This window comes from Eleutherodactylus coqui, chromosome 1, assembly GCF_035609145.1.
Source record: "Eleutherodactylus coqui strain aEleCoq1 chromosome 1, aEleCoq1.hap1, whole genome shotgun sequence".
NCBI lineage: Eukaryota > Metazoa > Chordata > Amphibia > Anura > Eleutherodactylidae > Eleutherodactylus > Eleutherodactylus coqui.
The window spans coordinates 35,744,333-35,769,855 of NC_089837.1; the positions used below are offsets into that span (position 1 = coordinate 35,744,333).

Consider the following 25,523-nt stretch of genomic DNA (forward strand, 5'->3'; position numbering starts at 1 on the left):
GCCTTCACGCAAGCAGCAAACACTTGAAATTTCCGTTAGCAGATTTGCTGCAGAACAGACTTCTGAAATCTTCACATGGTGCAGAAATATTCTGCACAAATCTGCAGTGTTTTTAAAAAACGTTGCAGATTCTAAATCCAAATCATGTCTGTTAAGGGCTCCTGTCCATGGGCGTCTGTTTGTATGTTTGTAAACACCAGGTAGGGCCCCGAGTGCACTGCGTATGGCCGCCTATCACACGCCCAGTGTGCCTCTTTTTTCTTTATTCCCCGCAGTGTTTCAGGGCGGGGTTGCGTATTACGTATGGACAGCGCCTGCATACGTCGCCTATACAAGGGTATAGGGCTCACAATGTGTGGTATGCCGAGAAATAGAGCATGCTGCGATCTATTTCTTGTGCGTATACATACACAGTGTCTACACGCATATGCGCATTGACCCTATTCACGTATTATACAAGATGAAAACACGGTCGTGGACATGAGCCCTTGGGGCGATTTCGGATGGCCATATACACAACTATGTCCATTGGTACGGAGCTAGTTGCGCATGAACAAGGGGTTTTTTTCTCAACTCCGCACCATAGCGCTAGAGTTTGAAAAGAATAGCGGGAAGATAGTCCTGCCCAATCTATCCCGCATGCAGTTAGAGCCCGCCCTAGTAGTATTATCTTCTCTCGTCCGCACAATTAACGGGCAAGAATCCTGATAGTGAAAACTAAACTACTGGAATCAGTTGTTTAGTTTTGCCCCGTTATGCGACCATGATTATCATATCCATAAAAGGGTAGAAAAATACGTCCATGTGTCTAACCCCAAGCTTAGTGCTGCGGGATTCAATCCTTGAAATACACGGGTTACATTCTGCAGCTCTTCCGCAACCTGCGGTCATCATCAGCAACACTGCGGGTATTCCGTTGCAGAATTCCCGCTGCGATTCCACCGTGTGAGATGGCGGCCTAAATCTGAGGGGCTCTACCATTACTGACATACCAAATTTATAGATATTTTTTACTACTTTTGCACAATAAAAGCATTTTTCTTTTTTTTTTCTCTTGCATTGCCATATTCTGAGAGATGACATGACTTTTTTTTTTGTGTGTGTGTCTACGGCGCCACGTGGGGGTGTTTTTGATGGATGAGTTGACGTTTTTATTGGTATCACTTTTCCCAATAAGAACATTTTTCATCACCATGTTTACAATTGTAGCTTTCCTTGTCTGCGGCGCCGCATGGGGGAGGGGGGGGGGGTTCTGCGGGGTGAGTGGAGGTTTTCATTTGTACCATTCTTGAGTGCGCACAGCTTTTTGATCGCTGTTTCAGTTTTTTGGAACGCGGGATGATCAAAATCAAACATTCTCATTAAGGCCTCTTGTCCACTGGCGGGGAGGATTCCGTATGCAGGAGCCCGCCGTGGAATCTGGCCCTGCTGGCGACCGCACGTACCTGTCCGGGTCTTCTTTTTCCTGCGCTGCAGATGTGTGTGGAAGTGCCGGCCGGCGCGCTGACGCACATGTGCAGTTCACTTTTTTTTTAAACTCCTGCTTTCCCGCGAAATCCGTGGCCACGGATCGGACGGCTTCCATCGAATTCAATGGAAGCCGTCTGCACAGAGTCCGCACTAAAACGGAGCGCGCTGCGATTTGTTTTTCCGGACCCGAAGATCCGCGCAACAAATCCACATACTTTAATTCAGGTGCGGACGCCCATCCTTCCCTGTGGGCGGCTTGAATTACCATCCACGGATTCTGCAAATCAAATCCCCCCGTGGACATTGGGCCTTAGGGCTCATGTATTATGCATACGCAGCACGGCCACATAATACGCAGTGAATGGAGTCAATGAAAGTCAATGGACCTTCCCCGATCCATGGACGCCAGATACACGTACCACACGGCATGAGACGGATACATTGCGTAGGGGCGGCGATTTCATACACCACGCCGCTATGAAAATGAAACAAAGCAGCGAATTTTAATAAAAGACAGAGTCACACTGCGCATGAGTGCGTGAGATAAACGGCGAGCGCTCGTGGACGTACGTGGTCTCTGCGGGCATTCACGGTTAAACGCTCGTGGTCAGGAGGCCTTAGGCTATTGTTTTCTACGGTGCGCACCGTACGGCGTAGGTAACATCACGCTTTCCCCTGTGGGGCTCTATGGACACAATACCAATTTTCTAGGTTTTGTTTTTTTATATTTTTTCTACGGTAAAATATGTTTTATTGGAAAACTGACAATTTTTTTTCTTTTGTGGTTTTTTTTAATGTAAAAACCTAGTTGTTTCCTTTTTTCACCACATTTCTTCCTCCTATAAGAGGACTTGAGGATGCGACCATATAATACACCGCAATACATATGTAGTGCGGTGCATTATTACAACTGTCATTTTCTTTAAACCTATTAGGCGGTATTTACAAGGCAGATACAATATTGCGTATACGCGAGGCAGGGGGCGCACGCCTTGTATTAACCCTTTGTTCTCAAGGAGCTCATTTAAAGTATTTTTTCTCTCTCACATCATGCAGGACAGAAGAGCTGAAGCATGGCCTATCTTCACATGTGAGAATGGGGCATATAATGTGTGCTGTGTCGCCCGGCACTCGGGCGGGGTGTCCATGTGAGAGTCTTAGGGGTAACTCACTAGTGCCCATATAAATGCCCTTATAAGCCTCCGTACATGGCAGACCCACAGGCCATGATTTGGCTTCTCCATGCCATGGCATCCATTGGTACCCTGTGATCCGATGGCGGGGGTACCGATGGGGTAAAGGGGAGACCCCCCTTCCCTCTCTAAGCCCCGTAGGTGGCGGTATCTCATTAACAACGGCCTCTGGAGTTAAGTTGCTGGGATCCGCCCACTGCGCTGACATGTATGATGAGTTTTGGGGAGGGGTGAAAGATGTGGTGCCACGTTGTAACCTTCTACGTGTCTGATTGGGGGCATCTGACTGCCGAGATCCCCCCGATCATGAGAATGGGGGTCCCGTTACCGCCATATGAATGGAGTGGCACCGATCAACCGTGAGTGCGCCATTTGTCTCTTCTGAAGATAGCCAAGTACAGCGGTCGTGCCTCAGGGACCACCATTAGTGTGAACGGCGGTGGTCCCATGATAGAGCGCCGGTGCCATCCTGAACTTGCATCGCAATTCCAGAACTCGCGACAAATGTTTTAATTAGGACTCATGCACTCAGCCGTATGACAGCGCCATTTTAATATGGCGGTGCATGAGCGATATACCGGCCCTCCGATTTTTTTAATGGATGTTTTCCTTTCCGAATCCGAAAAAAAATGGTGGCCTGCTCCCTCCGACAGCGGTATAAGTAAGTCGTACAGGCGCCATGTACGGTACGATGCCCAGCATACAGGCCGCTGCTTCTGGACTGATGTGTAGGGCATCGCACGGTTGCCGTGGCAACTGTACCACCCAGCGCGCTCCTTACAGCCCACCATTTTTGGGAGATGTTATGACAGAGTGTTTACGTATTTTCGAGCGTTTGCTGGTAGTGAATAGAAATGGCGCAGATTTATCAGTACAACTGCTGCAGATATTTCTAGCTGCGCTAATAATAATGATCGTTATAATATAATCCATGTTCTATGCACATTTATCACATCATGGCTCCAACCCTAAAGTGATAAGAATTACAGCACTATGCCGCTCTCTTTACGGTAGCAGCTTCCATCACCGCGGGGCACACAGGAAGTTCACACTCTTTATTGTCCCTTACAGGCTTGTATAGGGTTAATTGTTTCGTTATCACCATGACAACGCTGAATGCGGCCGCCAGGTGGAGCTGTGGTCCAGAGAGCTCCGCTGTCCGCGCGCTATCTCTGTCTGCCGGGCACGGATGTAGGCGGGGCTTGTAGCGTCGGGCACAGTGATGGGTGGAGCACAGAGTGATGGGAGGGGATAAGGGGGACGTGAACGGTGGTGGGCGGGGCCGAGGCCGGCGTGTTCGCGGTGGATTCTCGCGAGATTTGTTGCTCGGCGGTGTGTTCTCGTACAGCAGCGGTGTACAGTGCGAGGCGGAGACACCGGGCGGCGGTAAGAGGGGCACTGGGGAGAGAGCGGTGGGGAGGTGCGTATAGCACGGCATACATCATGTATGTACCAGCTCACGTACATCGTGCCGTGTATCCTCTATGTACATACTGCCTTCCTGTATCATATGATGTACACTGTGCGTATCATATCCGCTGTCCGGTATCACATACCCCGTGCCATGTACCACTGCCTTCGGACATCGTATGCCATACACTTCTATATCGTGTATACAGGCGTATCATACAGACGGTCCTCATATCATACACTGTCCTGTATCGCCGTGCAGATATCCTCTTCTATATACTGTTCTGTACTGTATACCCTGTGCCATGTATCACTGACCCCCTCGTACATCATATTCTATACACTGCCCTCATATCCTACACTGTAATATCACAGTCCTGATATGGCATATATCATATACCCTGTGTCATGTTCTGTATTGTATACCCTGTATCACTGACCTCGTACATCGTATTCTATACACTTCTATATCACATATACTGTCCCCATATTCTACACTGTAATACATCATATACTGTGCACTGTAATATCACAGTTCTGATATGGCATATATCATATGCCCTGTGCACTGTCCTTGTTCATCATTTTCTATACACTTCTATCATATACACTGTCCTCATATCCTACACTGTAATATATACTGTATACCATGTGTCACTGTGCATGTCTATATACTGTTCTGTATAATATACCCTGTACCATATATCACTGACCTCCTCGTACATCGTATTCTATACACTTCTATATAACATATACTATCCTCATATTCTACACTGTAATACATCATATACTGTTCACTGTAATATCACAGTTCTGATATGGCATATATCATATGCCCTGTGCACTGTCCTTGTTCATCATTTTCTATACACTTCTATCATACACTGTCCTCATATCCTACACTGTAATATATACTGTATACCATGTGTCACTGTGCATGTGTCTATATACTGTTCTGTATAATATACCCTGTACCATATATCACTGACCACCTCGTACATCGTATTCTATACACTTCTATATAACATATACTATCCTCATATTCTACACTGTAATACATCATATACTGTGCACTGTAATATCAGTCCTGATATGGCATATATGATATGCCCTGTATCACTGTCCTCGTACATCATATTCTATACACTTTTATATAACATATACTATCCTCATATCCTACACTGTAATACGTCATACACTGTGAACTGTAATATCAGTCCTGATGTCATATATCATATACCCTGTGCCATGTGCATTGTCCTCGTTCATCATATTCTATACACTTCTATGTAACATAACTGTCCTCATATCCTACACTGTAATACATCATGCATTCCTGTTATATCACTGTCCTAATATGTCAAATATATGTGCTGTATCATTGTCCTAGTACATCCTATTCTGTATGACGTATACTGACCTCATATCCTGCAATGTAATGCATCATATACAATGCGTTGTAATACTGTCCTGATGTCATATATCATATACACTGCAATATCTCACAGTACACTGAAACATTGCTGTCCTTATACTCTATACACTGTCATGTATCACTGTCCTTGTAGATCACATTTTATACACTTATATATCAGTGTCCTCATATCCTACACTATAATACGTCATATACTGTGTACTGTAATATCACTGTCCTGATATGTCATATGATACACTGTCACTGCTCTCATCATATGCCCTGTAATATTTCAATATATCGCTGTCCTCATATTCTATACACTGTCATGTTATCGCTGTCATCATACATCGTTTTCTGTACACTTATATCTTATACGTTGTCATGTATCCTAGCGTCGGCATCATATATCACTATCCTCAAATTATATATAGTACACTGTAATATCGCTGTCCTGATATGTCATACAGACTGTCTTGCATTACTGTCCTCATATACACTGTGATATCTGATACTGTGTAATATCGCTGTCCTCATGTGATAGGACAGTCTGCATGATAAGTGGACAGTGATATAACAGAGATATTATGACTCTGATATATATTACATATGATACAGACTGTTTTATCGCCATGTCCTCATCATATAGGCTGTTTGATATATCACTGTCTACATTACTGCCCTATCATGTGATAGTTATACACTGTCATATATCACTGAACTCATATCACGTCACTAATATTACTAGGATATACGCTCATATTTTACTGTTATATTGAGTGTCATATCATGTTTCTTATACAGTACTCTGGTGTAATATCACTGTCCCCATATGTTATATCTTATTCTCTGTCCTGTCTCATATGTCCTCCTATGTTATCTTATGCTCTGTCCTAACTTTATCATACAATACACTGTAATATCACTGTCCTCATTTGATATGACACTTTCTGTATGATGATGAATATAATATGACATGAGGACAGTGATGAGACAGTCTGATATGACTCATTAGGGTACCGATATTATAGTGTACTGTATATGAGGACAGTAATATGACAGTTCATATGATAGACTGTCATAGATCACTGTCCTCATGTCATAATTCGTATATCACTGTGCCATGCATGATATATTAAAAACAACTTATATCCTATATGGTACACTAGTATACTATCGCTGTGTTCATGTCATATGTCTTATACACTGTGGCATAGATCACTGTCATATTGTATAGATGTGTCATATATCACTGTCCTCATACATGTAAACTGTCATATATACACTCCTTATATCATGCACTGTGATATATCATATACAGTACACTGTCTTCATATAGCGCATACTGTACTATTGCTGACCTCATATACACTTTGTAATATCACTGACCTCATATTGTATACCACTCCCTACATATCTACATATTCAGACTTTCATATAGCACTGCCTGTATATATCTGCAGATCTACCTTTTATTACATTATATTTCCTTATATATTGTATAATATACTGTGCATGATATATTGCTGTACATATATACACAGTGCCAATATATTTGTGTCCTCATAGCAAAATGTTATTTATCACGCACCTCAGATTTGCTATTATAATCCCTGTGTCCTAGCACTGTCCTCATTATCGTGTTGGCCTTATATCCTATATTGTCCATATATATTATATGCACTTCTTTATCGCTGTTCATTTTATAAACTATTAGGCCGAATATCCACGGCACGCGCGGATATCTGCAGCGGATGCACTGCGGATCATCTTTAAAGTAATTTTTATAATGGCTTGCGGGTGATGGCGGTTTGTGTATTTTCATGTTCCATAGAGATGAATGGAGCCACATCCGTGATAAGATGCAGCATGCTGCGATCTCAGATCCGTGCGGGGCGTCCGCAAAGCACCTAAAAATCAGATCCGCAGCCTTAATTCAGTTGCGGAACGCCCCATTGTTTCCTATCCGCACGCGGACATTGGGCCTCAGTCCTATATCGCTCCCCCCCTCCCATATATTATAAATGGGGTTAGATAACAATGTCCTCACATATACTGCACAGAAATCTATAGATTCCCCCAATTTCATCACCCCCCCCCCCACCACCAAATATAAGATAAAAGGACTAATCTTTACATGTGTATTTACATCCAGCAGCAGGACGCGGTGTGGGATATTATCAGCGAGCCTTATGTCCAGTAACTTGCGCGAGAGTATCGGAACTTCACCGATGCGGTCTTCCCTGAAAATCACCTTGCACATTCACAAGCGCCGTGTTGGGCAGCGTTTCACGGCCCGAAATGCCGCTCGCCCTTGTGTAGGCAGCTGGCGGTATAATATATAACAACCAATCACAGTGCAGCTTTCATGTTACCTCAGTATAATATATAACACCCAATCACAGCACAGCTTTCATGTTACCTCAGCGTTATAATATATAACACCCAATCACAGCACAGCTTTCATGTTACCTCAGCAGTATAATATATAACAACCAATCACAGCGCAGCTTTCATGTTACCTCAGTATAATATATAACAACCAATCACAGCACAGCTTTCATGTTACCTCAGTATAATATATAACAACCAATCACAGCACAGCTTTCATGTTACCTCAGCGGTATAATATATAACAACCAATCACAGCACAGCTTTCATGTTACCTCAGCGGTATAATATATAACAACCAATCACAGCGCAGCTTTCATGTTACCTCACCGGTATAATATATAACAACCAATCACAGCGCAGCTTTCATGTTACGTTAGCAGTATAATATATAACCACCAATCACAGCACAGCTTTCATGTTACCTCAGCAGTATAATATATAACAACCAATCACAGCACAGCTTTCATGTTACCTCAGTATAATATATAACAACCAATCACAGCACAGCTTTCATGTTACCTCAGCGGTATAATATATAACAACCAATCACAGCGCAGCTTTCATGTTACCTCAGCGGTATAATATATAACAACCAATCACAGCACAGCTTTCATGTTACCTCAGTATAATATATAACAACCAATCACAGCGCAGCTTTCATGTTACCTCAGCAGTATAATATATAACAACCAATCACAGCGCAGCTTTCATGTTACCTCAGCGGTATAATATATAACAACCAATCACAGCGCAGCTTTCATGTTACCTCAGCATAATATATAACAACCAATCACAGCGCAGCTTTCATGTTACCTCGGTATAATATATAACAACCAATCACAGCGCAGCTTTCATGTTACCTCGGTATAATATATAACAACTAGAGATGAGCGAACGTACTCGTAATGAGTACTTACGCACCCGAGTACCGCCATTTTCGAGTACGTCAGTACTCGGGCGTAAAGATTCGGGGGGCGTCGGGGGGCGGGGAGAGGCGCGGCGGTGCGGGGGGTAGCAGCGGGGAACAGGGGGGAGCCCTCTCTCTCTCCCCCCTGCTGCCCCCCGAATCTTTACGCGCGAGTACCGCTGTACTCGAAAATGGCGGTGCTCGGGTGCGTAAGTACTCGTAACGAGTACGTTCGCTCATCTCTAATAACAACCAATCACAGCACAGCTTTCATGTTACCTCAGCGGTATAATATATAACAACCAATCACAGCGCAGCTTTCATGTTACCTCAGCGGTATAATATATAACAACCAATCACAGCGCAGCTTTCATGTTACCTCAGCGGTATAATATATAACAACCAATCACAGCGCAGCTTTCATGTTACCTCAGCGGTATAATATATAACAACCAATCACAGCGCAGCTTTCATGTTACCTCAGCGGTATAATATATAACAACCAATCACAGTGCAGCTTTCATGTTACCTCAGCGGTATAATATATAACAACCAATCACAGCGCAGCTTTCATGTTACCTCAGCGGTATAATATATAACAACCAATCACAGCGCAGCTTTCATGTTACCTCAGCGGTATAATATATAACAACCAATCACAGCGCAGCTTTCATGTTACCTCAGCGGTATAATATATAACAACCAATCACAGCGCAGCTTTCATGTTACCTCAGCGGTATAATATATAACAACCAATCACAGCGCAGCTTTCATGTTACCTCAGCAGTATAATATATAACAACCAATCACAGCGCAGCTTTCATGGTACCTCAGCAGTATAATATATAACAACCAATCACAGCACAGCTTTCATGTTACCTCAGTGGTATAATATATAACAACCAATCACAGCGCAGCTTTCATGTCACCTCAGCAGTATAATATATAACAACCAATCACAGCGCAGCTTTCATGTTACCTCAGCGGTATAATATATAACAACCAATCACAGCGCAGCTTTCATGTTACCTCAGCGGTATAATATATAACAACCAATCACAGCGCAGCTTTCATGTTACCTCAGCGGTATAATATATAACAACCAATCACAGCGCAGCTTTCATGTTACCTCAGCAGTATAATATATAACAACCAATCACAGCGCAGCTTTCATGGTACCTCAGCAGTATAATATATAACAACCAATCACAGCACAGCTTTCATGTTACCTCAGTGGTATAATATATAACAACCAATCACAGCGCAGCTTTCATGTCACCTCAGCAGTATAATATATAACAACCAATCACAGCGCAGCTTTCATGTTACCTCTGCGGTATAATATATAACAACCAATCACAGCGCAGCTTTCATGTTATCTCAGTATAATATATAACAACCAATCACAGCGCAGCTTTCATGTTACCTCAGCAGTATAATATATAACAACCAATCACAGCGCAGCTTTCATGTTACCTCAGCAGTATAATATATAACCACCAATCACAGCGCAGCTTTCATGTTACCTCAGCAGTATAATATATAACCACCAATCACAGCGCAGCTTTCATGTTACCTCAGCAGTATAATATATAACCACCAATCACAGCACAGCTTTCATGTTACCTCCGCGGTATAATATATAACAACCAATCACGGCGCAGCTTTCATGTTACCTCAGTATAATATATAAAAACCAATCACAGCGCAGCTTTCATGTTACCTCAGTGTAATATATAACAACCAATCACATCACAGCTTTCATGTTACCTCAGCGGTATAATATATAACAACCAATCACATCACAGCTTTCATGTTACCTCAGCGGTATAATATATAACAACCAATCACAGCACAGCTTTCATGTTACCTCAGCGGTATAATATATAACAACCAATCACAGCGCGGCTTTCATGTTACCTCAGCGGTATAATATATAACAACCAATCACAGCGCAGCTTTCATGTTACCTCAGTATAATATATAACAACCAATCACAGCACAGCGTTCATGTTGCCTCAGCAGTATAATATATAACAACCAATCACAGCGCAGCTTTCATGTTACCTCAGCATTATAATATATAACAACCAATCACAACACAGCTTTCATGTTACCTCAGCGGTATAATATATAACAACCAATCACAGCGCAGCTTTCATGTTACCTCAGTGATATAATATATAACAACCAATCACAGCAGAGCATTCATGTTACCTCAGCAGTATAATATATGACCACCAATAACAGCGCAGCTTTCATGTTACCTCAGCGGTATAATATATAACAACCAATCACAGCAGAGCATTCATGTTACCTCAGCAGTATAATATATGACCACCAATCGCAGTGCAGCTTTCATGTTACCTCAGCAGTATAATATATAACAACCAATCACAGCAGAGCTTTCATGTTACCTCAGCAGTATAATATATAACAACCAATCACAGCAGAGCATTCATGTTACCTCAGCAGTATAATATATAACAACCAATCACAGCGCAGCTTTCATGTTACCTCAGCAGTATAATATATAGCAACCAATCACAGCAGAGCTTTCATGTTACCTCAGCAGTATAATATATAACAACCAATCACAGCAGAGCATTCATGTTACCTCAGCAGTATAATATATGACCACCAATCACAGCGCAGCTTTCATGTTACCTCAGCAGTATAATATATAACAACCAATCACAGCGCAGCTTTCATGTTACCTCAGTGGTATAATATATAACAACCAATCACAGCAGAGCATTCATGTTACCTCAGCAGTATAATATATGACCACCAATCACAGCGCAGCTTTCATGTTACCTCAGCAGTATAATATATAACAACCAATCACAGCGCAGCTTTCATGTTACCTCAGCAGTATAATATATAACAACCAATCACAGCGCAGCTTTCATGTTACCTCAGCAGTATAATATATAACAACCAATCACAGCGCAGCTTTCATGTTACCTCAGCATTATAATATATAACAACCAATCACAACACAGCTTTCATGTTACCTCAGCGGTATAATATATAACAACCAATCACAGCGCAGCTTTCATGTTACCTCAGTGATATAATATATAACAACCAATCACAGCACAGCTTTCATGTTACCTCAGCGGTATAATATATAACAACCAATCACAGCACAGCTTTCATGTTACCTCAGCGCTATAATATATAACAACCAATCACAGCGCAGCTTTCATGTTACCTCAGCGGTATAATATATAACCACCAATCACAGCGCAGCTTTCATGTTACCTCAGCGGTATAATATATAACAACCAATCACAGCACAGCTTTCATGTTACCTCAGTATAATATATAACCACCAATCACAGCGCAGCTTTCATGTTACCTCAGCGGTATAATATATAACAACCAATCACAGCGCAGCTTTCATGTTACCTCAGCGGTATAATATATAACAACCAATCACAGCGCAGCTTTCATGTTACCTCAGTGGTATAATATATAACAACCAATCACAGCGCTGCTTTCATGTTACCTCAGTGGCATAATATATAACAACCAATCACAGCGCAGCTTTCATGTTACCTCAGCGTAATATATAACAACCAATCACAGCGCAGCTTTCCTGTTACCTCAGCGGTATAATATAGAACAACCAATCACAGCGCAGCTTTCATGTTACCTCAGCAGTATAATATATAACAACCAATCACAGCGCAGCTTTCATGTTACCTCAGCAGTATAATATATAACAACCAATCACAGCACAGCTTTCATGTTACCTCAGTATAATATATAACAACCAATCACAGCGCAGCTTTCATGTTACCTCAGTATAATATATAACAACCAATCACAGCACAGCTTTCATGTTACCTCAGTATAATATATAACAACCAATCACAGCGCAGCTTTCATGTTACCTCAGCAGTATAATATATAACAACCAATCACAGCGCAGCTTTCATGTTACCTCAGCAGTATAATATATAACAACCAATCACAGCGCAGCTTTCATGTTACCTCAGTATAATATATAACAACCAATCACAGCACAGCTTTCATGTTACCTCAGTATAATATATAACAACCAATCACAGCGCAGCTTTCATGTTACCTCAGCAGTATAATATATAACAACCAATCACAGCACAGCTTTCATGTTACCTCAGCAGTATAATATATAACAACCAATCACAGCGCAGCTTTCATGTTACCTCAGCGGTATAATATATAACAACCAATCACAGCGCAGCTTTCATGTTACCTCAGCAGTATAATATATAACAACCAATCACAGCACAGCTTTCATGTTACCTCAGTATAATATATAACCACCAATCACAGCGCAGCTTTCATGTTACCTCAGCGGTATAATATATAACAACCAATCACAGCGCAGCTTTCATGTTACCTCAGCGGTATAATATATAACAACCAATCACAGCGCAGCTTTCATGTTACCTCAGTGGTATAATATATAACAACCAATCACAGCGCTGCTTTCATGTTACCTCAGTGGCATAATATATAACAACCAATCACAGCGCAGCTTTCATGTTACCTCAGCGTAATATATAACAACCAATCACAGCGCAGCTTTCCTGTTACCTCAGCGGTATAATATAGAACAACCAATCACAGCGCAGCTTTCATGTTACCTCAGCAGTATAATATATAACAACCAATCACAGCGCAGCTTTCATGTTACCTCAGCAGTATAATATATAACAACCAATCACAGCACAGCTTTCATGTTACCTCAGTATAATATATAACAACCAATCACAGCGCAGCTTTCATGTTACCTCAGTATAATATATAACAACCAATCACAGCACAGCTTTCATGTTACCTCAGTATAATATATAACAACCAATCACAGCGCAGCTTTCATGTTACCTCAGCAGTATAATATATAACAACCAATCACAGCGCAGCTTTCATGTTACCTCAGCAGTATAATATATAACAACCAATCACAGCGCAGCTTTCATGTTACCTCAGTATAATATATAACAACCAATCACAGCACAGCTTTCATGTTACCTCAGTATAATATATAACAACCAATCACAGCGCAGCTTTCATGTTACCTCAGCAGTATAATATATAACAACCAATCACAGCACAGCTTTCATGTTACCTCAGCAGTATAATATATAACAACCAATCACAGCGCAGCTTTCATGTTACCTCAGCGGTATAATATATAACAACCAATCACAGCGCAGCTTTCATGTTACCTCAGCAGTATAATATATAACAACCAATCACAGCACAGCTTTCATGTTACCTCAGCGGTACGAGGACCGGGCTCGCTGTACGCTGCGCAGCGTGTTTGTCTGTGACTGCTGGCTGACAAGCTAGTTCCGACTATGCGCCAGTGTTTTGGGATCGGTTCGTTGCCGGCGGTGACCGACTGGATTCACAAAAGGGTAAAAATAATTTAAGGCAAATTAATGGAAGGTTCCTTCCCACAAGATGGCGCAGTGTGCCGCCCGGCTACCGCGAGCCAGAGGGAAATCAAACCCTACGGGAATACATCCGGTGTCGTCGGGTGATCTCGGCGGCCGCAGAGTTGTGTAATATAAAGAGGTTATGCAGGCAGCGCCAGCATACAGTGGGGTCGGAGCGGAAGCTGCTGCGCCGCCACTTGTTTAGTGGACGGCGCTTGCAATTGCAGGTGCAGCTCTTGTTGATTTCAATGAGACCTGCGCCTGTAATTACACTCACCGCCCGCTACACAAGTGGCGGCGCTGCGGCTTCCGCTCCGTCCCTATTGTATGCTGGCACTGTCTGGATAAGCTCTTTAATTAACAAAAATCTGTGGCCGCCAGATCACGTGACCCGACTCCACCGGATTCCTTCCCGTGGGGTGTCAGCGGACATCACATGGGCGCACACGTATCTGCGCACACATGATGCCAGCGATTCTGTGGAGCGACCAGTGCTTTTCTGCAGTGGTGTATTTCACTGCCCTGCGCACGGTAAAAACATATGGATAATCCAATCAGTGAGTCCGGTGCCCTGCGGATGGCGCACATAATCCGCTCGTGTGACGCCGGCAGTCATGTATACAGCAATAAGCCGCCAACCTCTGACACCCTCAGAGATGCCTGGACGCTGGGGGCGCCACGTATAGTGCGGGCGCCAGGCTGCGTACGGGGTAAACGCAGATCAGTGTTAATGGCGGACCAGACAGACATGACTGCGCGATGAGGAAGGTCTGCTGCACGAGCCATCGTATATACAGTTTATTACATGGGAAATGGTATCCTCTCAGGGGCTCGATGACCTCAAACCGGGTGCGGCAGCCCGGGAGCAGGGGATCCGGGAGATGCCTGTTGAAGAAACCGCTCAAAGGCCTTAGTAGCACCAGCGACTGCGATATCGACCTACTGAGACAGATATCGCGCTGGTATCCCTGCGTTTTTCCCCTGTGATGCGTTTTGCCGTCTCATCGCATTTATGTCACCGCGCTTGTTTTTAAAGATCGCAGTGTCGGCCAACGAATAGAACGCAGCGATCCTTACTGCAATAGAAGAATCCCCCCGTAGACTGACCCGCGGAGGTTCTATTTCCGTGCGTCTCGCAGCATACAGCACTGGCGCGATAAAATCACCTGTGTTAATGTGGTCAGCAAGTCGGGCGCCGGCGCGCCCATCAGTTACCGCAGTCGGGGCTTGTCCTGCTATGTCCAACCATTGACCTAGATGACCCCAAAAATGGACAATAAGCAACTTCACCCCCGGCCCAATGCAGGAGTGTTTAACCCTTTAGGGCTCATGTCCACGGGCAAAATATGATTTAAGATCCGCAGCGGATCTCCCGCATGCGGATCCGCATCCCATAGGGATGCATTGACCACCCGCGGGTAGATAAATACCCGCGGATCGTCAATAAAAGGGATTTAAAAAAAAATGGAGCATGGAAAAATCCGGACCATGCTCCATTTTCGTGCGGGTCTCCCGCGGGGACGGCTCCCGCGGGCTTCTATTGAAGCCTATGGAAGCCGTCCGGATCCGCGGGAGACCTAAAATAGGAATTTAAAGTATTTACCATCCGGCGCGGGCGGGGAAGGTCAGCTGTTCCTCACGGCCGCATCTTCCTTGCTTCGGCTCGGCGGATGTGCCCGGCGCATGCGCGCGGCACGTCGGCGACGTGCCGGCGACGTGCCGCCGGCGTCAGGAATTCATCCGCCGGCCGAAAATGAAGATCCGGCCGTGAGGAACAGCTGATCTTCTCCGCCCGCGCCGGATGGTAAATACTTTTAAATTCTTATTTTCAGCGCTCATGTCCGCGGGGCAGGAGGGACCCGCTGCAGATTCTACATGTAGAATCTGCAGCGGATCTGATTTTCCCCGTGGACATGAGGCCTTAGGGTCCAGTGCTTTTTCAGCATTGTTAAACATGATGTTTTTATGGCCCTTTGTTATTACATTTTTCCCTCGGTCTGCCAAAATGATTTTTGCTGTATTTGTTTCTTGAGTTGTTAATATACCCTTTTTCACCGCAAATTGTCTTCATTTTTTGTGAAGGGTAATGTGTACAAAACTTTAGGAGAAAATTGACATTTACAGTTCTTTATGTTTAAAATCTGTAAATTTATGCTAAAAACGTCTAATAGAGAAAACGGCGCTCCGGCTTCCTCTGGTGGGCGGCGCTCCGGCTTCCTCTGGTGGGCGGCGCTCCGGCTTCCTCTGGTGGGCGGCGCTCCGGCTTCCTCTGGTGGGCGGCGCTCCGGCTTCCTCTGGTGGGCGGCGCTCCGGCTTCCTCTGGTGGGCGGCGCTCCGGCTTCCTCTGGTGGGCGGCGCTCCGGCTTCCTCTGGTGGGCGGCGCTCCGGCTTCCTCTGGTGGGCGGCGCTCCGGCTTCCTCTGGTGGGCGGCGCTCCGGCTTCCTCTGGTGGGCGGCGCCGCCGCTTCCTCTGGTGGGCGGCGCCGCCGTGTCCTCTGTTCGCTACGTGGTCCTTGTTGAGTGCTGTGTAAGCCTGAAAGGAGAAGCTATAGTTGGCCATACACCACTTCTGTCTCCTCCGGGTCTTCCCCACCTAGTCTTGCTGGATTGCCGGAGCTTCAAACCCGCGCCATATATTTGTGATGCCGTTATATTAAAGTGCCGTATGGTTATGGGGCTTGGTCCTGATCAGGGTTACAGGATCCAACGCAGTACCCACTCAATAGAATGGCCTAAAAAGTTAGGGCTGTTGGCAAGTTTCTTGGTTCTTTGTAAACCTTTCTCCTGGGATTCGCCCGGTTCGGCTCAGGACCGCAGTGGACCGCCTAGTGTGATGGTTGTGTTGGATCTTACAGCCATAAGAACTAGGAAAATCATTAGAAAGTTTGAAAATATCTCTCGACTTGGTGGGCGATGGACCAACTCTTAGTACATGGGCTCCAATCCACCAGCCTTGTGGGTTATACATTACTTGGCTTTCGAGAGGCCTAGCGGCCATTGCTTGGATTGCCCAACAGAGTATTTTTGAGAACTTCCAAGTAGTTGTGTCAGTGGGCGCAGTGTCAGTGGGCAATTGCTTGGCAAGATACCTTGTATGTACATATAAGCTGGAAAACCACCAACCAATGGCCAGTCGATTGAATGTTTTTGACTTATAGTACTGCAGACATCCACTGTGTGGCCCAAAGTATGTGAACCCCTGACCATCACACGTATATAAGCTGCTTGGATATGCCGTAAATAAGGTATTGAGATGAATATGGAGATGGGACCCTTTTGCCGCTGTAACTCTTCTGGAAAGACATCACAAACTTTCAGCGTTTTACCTCTATGGGAATTTCTGTCCATTCAGCCAAAATTTGTGAAGTCTGGACTGATGGAGGAGGAGAAGATCTAAACTCATAGCCGGGATTTCAAAACATCACAAAGGTGCTGGATGGGGTTGAGGAAGGATTGCTCCATGCCAACCTTGTAACCCCATGCAGGAGCGCTTTACTGCCTCCCATAGAGTAAATATACCCTCATTGTAAAAATCAAGCCCTCCCCTAGAAAAAGAGTCTGTCTGTCTTGTATACAAGATGTGATATGGAGGGCATGGAGGCTCAAGTACCCTGTTGTACCTCCTCTAGCTTGGATACAAGATGTGATACGGGTGGGCATGAAGGCTCTAGTACCCTGTTGTACCTCCTCTAGCTTGGATACAAGATGTGATACGGGTGGGCATGAAGGCTCTAGTACCCTGTTGTACCTCCTCTAGCTTGGATACAAGATGTGATATGGGTGGGCACGGAGGCTCTAGTACCCTGTAGTACCGCCTCTAGCTTGGATACAAGATGTGATACGGAGGGCATGGAGGCTCTAGTACCCTGTTGTACCGCCTCTAGCTTGGATACAAGATGTGATACAGGCAGGCATGGAGGCTCTAGTACCCTGTTGTACCTCCTCTAGCTTGGATACAAGATGTGATACAGGTGGGCATGGAGGCTCTAGTACCCTGTTGAACCGCCTCTAGCTTGGGTACAAGATGTGATATGGGGGGCATGGAGGCTCTAGTACCCTGTTGTACCTCCTCTAGCTTGGATACAAGATGTGATACGGGTGGGCATGGAGGCTCTAGTACCCTGTTGTACCGGCTCTAGCTTGGATACAAGATGTGATACAGGCAGGCATGGAGGCTCTAGTACCCTGTTGTACCGCCTCTAGCTCCAACACAGTTTTGGAGGTGACTGGGTGGATGAGAAAGACTGTACACATAATGGGCACCATGAGACCAAATGTTTTTCAGCCAAGCACCTGGAAATGGTTTCAATAGACACATGGCTGTAACGATGGCACCCCCTGTCTCTGGTTCGCGGACAGTGAAACAGTTGCTGGTGCTGGTCGGACAATTATCCTCTCTACTGGTGGTCTGTCGGGGGTCCTGGGCCCGGTCACCTTGTGTGCCCTCACACATCCACTGGTCCCAACACCACCTAACAGTCTGGTCAGATGCTCCTCTCTACTGGTGGTCTGTCGGGGGTCCTGAGCCCGGTCACCTTGTGTGCCCTCACAAATCCACTGGTCCCAACACCTCCTAACAGTCTGGTCAGATGCTCCTCTCTACTGGTGGTCTGTCGGGGGTCCTGAGCCCGGTCACCTTGTGTGCCCTCACAAATCCACTGGTCCCAACACCTCCTAACAGTCTGGTCAGACGCTCCTCTCTACTGGTGGTCTGTCGGGGGTCCTGAGCCCGGTCACCTTGTGTGCCCTCACACATCCACTGGTCCCAACACCACCTAACAGTCTGGTCAGACGCTCCTCTCTACTGGTGGTCTGTCGGGGGTCCTGAGCCCGGTCACCTTGTGTGCCCTCACACATCCACTGGTCCCAACACCACCTAACAGTCTGGTCAGACGCTCCTCTTTACTGGTGGTCTGTCGGGGGTCCTGAGCCCGGTCACCTTGTGTGCCCTCGCACATCCACTGGTCCCAACACTTCCTAACAGTCTGGTCAGACTCTCCTCTCTACTGGTGGTCTGTAGGGGGCGCCCTGAGCCCGGTCACCTTGTGTGCCCTCTTACATCTACTGGTCCCATCACCCCCTAACAGCCTGGTCAGAACGGCCGGTGGGGGTCAATTCATCAATATGACCATCCAGCTTCTCACATCCCAATAATGCGCCCCCTCTGGTAACGGGGTGACATCTCTTCTCTGCGTCGTAGAGGCGTCTAGTGCTCAAAAAGCTCTACAAGCGCATCACGGGGGGCGTGGCCTAGCCGATGGAGAGTTAAGTCGTGCTGCACCTTAGCTCCGTCTTCCCCACGGCTGAAAATACCCTAAAAAAGGCATACAACCCACCTAAAAAGCACCCAGAAGCACACCATGGCGAGGAGAAGGAGGGGTGCGAGCTTCGGGAGAAGCAAAGAAGAGGATTCCGGGTCCCTGGACCGGTACATGTCCGCCAGCGGTGACCGCCGCGAGCGGGAAGGTGAAGGCGGGAAACGGCCCCCTGCAGAACGGACGGTGGAGAGGGGTGAGAGCCGACGCCGAGCAGAAGATGCAGAGCCGGACCGCGAGGACGGACCCCCAGACAGAGCCAGCGGACCGAAGCTCCCCACGCCCATAAAGCCCCAGCCTGGCAGAATGGAAGACCCGAGCAGCGACAAGAGGGCGCCGGACGGAGCGGCGCCGCGACCACAGACACCCGCAGCAGCCGAGGACCCTCCCGACAGCGCAACGGGACATACCGGCTCTCCGTCACGGCAGACACCCGACTTACCACCCACAGGGACCAGCAGGACGCCATCGCCGATGCCGCGACGCCGGAGGATCTTGCCGGAAGTGCGGGCCCGGCGGCCATCTTGTGAACACGCCGAATCGGAAGTGGAGGGCGGAGGGGGCGTGACACTGCGGAGAGCTGCAGCGAGTGACACCGGCAGCCAGGAAACACCCGGTGAGTCACCAGGCGCAAGGGGGGGAGGCCGGAAGGACCCTTCCTCTCCCACGGAGTCCAGCCCGGGCCCCGGGACCTCGGAGTGGCACCTAGGGGGAGGGGGGGAGAGACAGAAACAGTCTCAGGCCCAGGCCCAGTATACAGCTCATGAGCTCCCCCCAGAGGGAGACGAAGAATGGGCAGCTTCCCCCGGGCCTGCACCTGTAACCCGGGGAGGCAATAGCAATGCAGTAAACACAGGCACTCGACCCAGCAACGGAAGGGAACAGCCACACACTGCCCATATTGCCCACCTCACCCCCCTGCCCTCCAGAACACCCCCACAGCACAGGGAAGCGCCACAGGAAGGGACACCTCATAACGGGGACCATAGAGAAAAGCACCCAACATATGCCGACATAACAAACCCCTTGAAGGGTGCGCACAAGGCAGACAGGAGATCTAACATAATGACCAGCGGGCAGCCAGAAAGCGAGCCTCTGATACATCTTACAGAACCTTCCTCTGATAACTGGGACTGGAAGGAACACCTTAGATCGATCCCAACCAAGGGAGACCTTGACCGTCTCTTCACCCAATTTGCTTCGTCACAAAAATCGGCGCTCGAGTCAATACAAAGAGAAATCCAACAGATGGGAAACCGAGTCAGAGAAACAGAGGAAACACAAGAACAGCTACTTCAACACGTGAATGAACACCATGCTATCTTGAGCGAACATGCTAGCCAGATCTCAGAGCTCGCAACCCACCTGGACGACATCGAGAATCGCCACAGACGTAACAATCTGAGGATTAGAGGCTTAAGTGAAGAGATAGACAATAGACACCTCGAGACCTGGGCACAAAAGTGCTTCGGAGACCTACTAAACAGACCCCCAGGCACCCTAATCGAGATAGACAGAATACACAGAGCCCTGGGTCCCAGATCAACAGACCCGGAAAGGCCGCGAGATGTGGTTTGCAGGATCCACTTCTACAAGGAGAAGGAGGAGATCCTGCGCCAGATAAGAACCAAAGGCCCGATAAGAGTCAGAGACAAAGACCTGCTGGTCCTGCCCGACCTTTCAAGGAGAACACTACAACAGCGCCGTGCACTCCGGCCCCTCTTAGCAGTCTTGAAGGAAAAGGGAATCCCGTATCGCTGGGGCTATCCGTTCCAACTTGTGGCCGGGGCGGGCAACGGGACAGCCATCTTCAGATCCCTAGGAGACCTCTCCAGTTTTCTCACAACTCTTAGACTTCCAATGGTCTCGCTTCCGGAATGGCAGAAAACAAGTGCCCCGACACTGAACCCACCCAGAAGCCAATGGCAAACAGTGCAACCGGGACGGAGGAGGCAAAATAACAACGGCAGAGCTCCACCACCACGAGACGCCGCCCCCTGAAAATCGGAAGGACTGACGGATATGAGTGAGTCCTTTCCTATCCTGGAAACCACTTAAACCACAAAAGAAAACACAATTCTTTGCCACCCCTCACGTAAGACAAACAGGAAACACCCATGGAGACCCCGACCTTAAGACCCCATACCAGAACGCTAAACCCCTGGGAGCCGGCACGCCACAATTACAAGAACGGAACTCTATCCAAGTGAACACTTTACCCTGAACCCGAGATATCGGACCCTCTCCTCCTAGTGGGACTTTAAACTGCTGATCCTCCCGGTGTACCTAAGGGGGACATCAGATCCCCCCCCCCCCCCTTTTTTTTTTTTTTTTTTTTCTTCTCTCCTCTCTCTCTCTTTCTTTCTCTCTCTCTCTCTCTCTCTCTCTCTCTTTCCTTCCTTTTCCTCTTCTCTCCCTCTTTGTTGTCCTCTCCCCATCTGCTCCCGCCCCCTTCCGCCTTCCTTTTCCTCTTACTGAATACAGTGCCAAGGTTTGGATGCCCATCATATAGTTGTTTACCAATTTTGGTCGCCGTGGGGAGGAGGAGCTGCGCCTAGAGGACTCGACCCGACTCGGCCGCCTCCCCACTAGGGACCGCAGCAGGTTACTGCCGCAGAGACGTTAGTCGTTGATTAGTCGTTGAATAGTTTAAGATGTATATGCAAATATATGTTACCCCCATTTCCCCTCCCCCGTTTACCCTCTTGTGTGTCCTCCCGACCCAGAACACCCCCCAGAGAAGGGGATCACCCCAGGAGACTTGCTGGCTGTCACTACCTCCTTCCTACGTGGCCCGATGACCCGTCTGACGTTTTGCTCCTTTAACGCTAAAGGGCTTAACGGCCCTAACAAGCGCAACCAGGTGCTGTACAGGCTCCACAGGAAAAAGGTCATGGTAGCAATGCTCCAAGAGACACATTTTCCCCGCAACAGTCCCCCGGACTGCGGCAAAAACAAATTCTACCACGTTTGGTATCACTCCACTCACCCGGAGAGTAAATCCTGTGGAGTCTCTATAGCCTTCCATAAATCACTGGCCCCGGTGATCTTGGCGCAAGAAGTAGATGAGGATGGGAGATACATCTTTCTAAAAATATCCATCTCTAATAAGATACTCACATTGGCTAACATGTACTTTCCTAACCAAGGCCAGGTGGGGTTTGCTTCCAGAGCTCTCCGGGAACTCTCGGACTTCGCGGGTGGGACCCCGATCGTCTTAGGCGGAGACTTTAATATGTGTATGGACCCCCGTCTGGACTCCTCATCGGGACGTTCGGCTCTCACGAGGGCGGCCATCCGTAGAGTCCAGCGCTTGCTCGTGAGTTTGAACCTGATCGACCTGTGGCGCATCCTCCACCCGGGTAAGCGAGATTACAGCTTTCATTCCATGGTACACAACTCGTATAGCAGGATAGACTATATCTTCATTTCACATGGGTTGCTAGATGGGGCACCCCAATGCTCTCTAGACGTATTCCTATGGTCTGACCACTCCCCAATTTTTGCGTCCCTGGGCCCGGGGGAAGAGAGGAGGGGGGCCCCCACATGGCGTCTCAATGACAATTTACTTAAAGATACTGCATGTATGAACGACATTAAAAGAACAATAGAAAACTTTAAACGAGATCACAATTCAGACCCCACGGCCGCGCCGATAAAATGGGAAGCGTTGAAATGCGTCGTGAGAGGCGTATTCATATCGCACGGTGCAAGAATCAAAAGAGAACAAGCAGCCCGTCTCACCCAACTAATAAAGGAGCTCAATACAAAAGAAACCTCAAACAAGGCCCAACCGACAGCCATTCTCCAAACCGAGATATCGGACCTCCGGCACAAAATTCTGGACATCTTAGATCAAAAAGCCCTGTGTAGGAGAGATAAACTCAAAGCAGGCTATTATGAATATGGAGATAAAAGTGGGCGATGGCTAGCCAGAGCACTGCACCCCAGGGCGTCCCACCCTCATATCCATGCTGTCAACTCTTCCGAGGGTAGGCGAGTACATTCCCCTAGGGAAATAACAGAGGAATTCCGCCTATACTACTCTAAACTTTACAACATCCCCGTAGCTAGGGACACATCGGAGTCCCAACACGCAGCCGCACTTACGGAATACCTCGACCGCTACACCCCGAGACGCCTCTCCTTGGAAGAGTCCACAGACCTAGAAAGAGACTTTGAGACAGAGGAACTTACGCAGGTCCTGAAGGGAATCAAGAATGGGAAGAGCCCAGGCCCTGACGGGTTCTCCCCAAGGTTTTTTAAAACCTGCGGAGCCCTGTTCTCGGACATACTACTTCAGGCCTTCAATGCGGTAGCCGGGGGGTGCCCGCTCCCCCCCCAGGCCCTTCGGGCACACATCGTTTTAATACCTAAGCCAGATAAGGACCCCCTGGCATGCGGTAGCTACCGTCCGATCTCCCTTATCAATTGTGACCTAAAAATCTTTGCCAAAATCATAGCGAACAGACTGAACCCCTCAGTACCTCGACTTATACACGGGGACCAGGTGGGTTTCGTCCCGGGGAGGGAGGCAAGGGACAACTCCACCAAGACCCTGTCTCTAATTGATCGGGCAAGGAGGAAAAGACACCCACTCTGTCTATTATCGGTCGACGCTGAAAAAGCGTTTGACAGGATAAGCTGGAGATTCATGGAGGCGACCCTCGCAAAGTTGGGAGTGGGGCCTAGGGCGCTCTCCTGGATCATGGCCCTATATCATAATCCTTTGGCACAAGTCAGGGTCAATGGTGGGCTGTCCCCCCCTTTCGTGATTAAAAATGGTACGCGGCAGGGGTGCCCCCTGTCCCCCACCTTGTACATCCTAGTGATGGAAACCTTAGCCAACGCTATAAGAAACAACCCCTCCATACGGGGCGTGCAGGTGGGAAGGGTAGAACACAAGATCTCACTATTCGCGGATGACCTTCTGGTCTACATTACTGACCCTCGCATTGGCCTCCCCAACATTATACAAGAATTTACGACATTCGGTAAACTTAGCAACTACAAGGTCAATGCCCAAAAGTCTGTTATCCTTAACGTCTCTATTCCGCAACGAGACGTGGAGGACCTGACCTCAGCCTTCCCATTTTCCTGGAAACAGGACTCCTTTAAATACCTGGGGATCCTGATTCCAGCTGATCCATCCAGACTATACGAATTAAACTACAAACCACTATTGTTGACCCTTAAAAGGGACCTAGAAAGCTGGGTAGGAGCACCGTTGTCATGGTTCGGCAGAATGGGTGCGATTAAGATGGACATCCTCCCCAGGTTACTGTATGTTTTCCAAACTGCACCATGCAACCCCCCAAAAGACTTCTTCAATAAAGTACGCAGTCAAATACTTCAGTTTATATGGAAAGGAGGATCCAAGAGACTCAGCTATAAGAGCCTAACTAAACAAAAGGAGAAGGGGGGTGGGGGACTTCCAGACTTTCGCCTATACCACAAAGCTGCAATAGGAACCCTCATACTAGACCTTTTTCATCATAGATCAGACAAATGTTGGGTACAAATTGAAAACGAAAACAACACCTTTGAGACGAGGGGAGTGTTTTGGATTCCGGGTAAGGTCAGCCGGGGGAACATAGAGACATCAGCCCTGATGAACACACTCATGGGGGCGTGGCGGGGGGGGTGCAAGATGTCGGTCCCGGGACCCCTGACTCCACTGGTGGGTAACCCACAGCTCATAGCAACAATATCTTCCCATAACTTGGGGTTCCTGCCGCCGGGGACAGAGCCCAGGGCGGGGAACGTGGTGGACTCGGGGGGTATACGGGGGCTGGTGGATCTGGGGGGGACACGGGAGCTTCCCCCGGGCTCATGGATGCAATACCTTCAGGTACGCAGCTACCTGGAGAAAATTAAACCAGAGGGGGGCTGGAGCGAGAGCCTTACCCCCTTCGAGAGACTATGCTGTGCCTCGGAAATACCCAGACATACGGTCTCACTGCTATACGACCAACTACTAAAG

At 47.2% G+C, this 25,523-nt stretch overlaps 1 protein-coding gene across 1 annotated transcript in view; it reads left to right on the forward strand.

Moving 5' to 3' along the window:
- Nucleotides 1–3,965: 3,965 nt before the first annotated feature.
- Nucleotides 3,966–25,523, forward strand: part of EXTL3 (exostosin like glycosyltransferase 3) — an 89,265-nt gene continuing 67,707 nt past the window's right edge. Inside the window, exon 1 of the mRNA XM_066594869.1 lies at nt 3,966–4,049. The gene's annotated coding sequence lies outside the window, so the exon portion shown is untranslated. The remainder of the gene's footprint in view (nt 4,050–25,523) is intronic.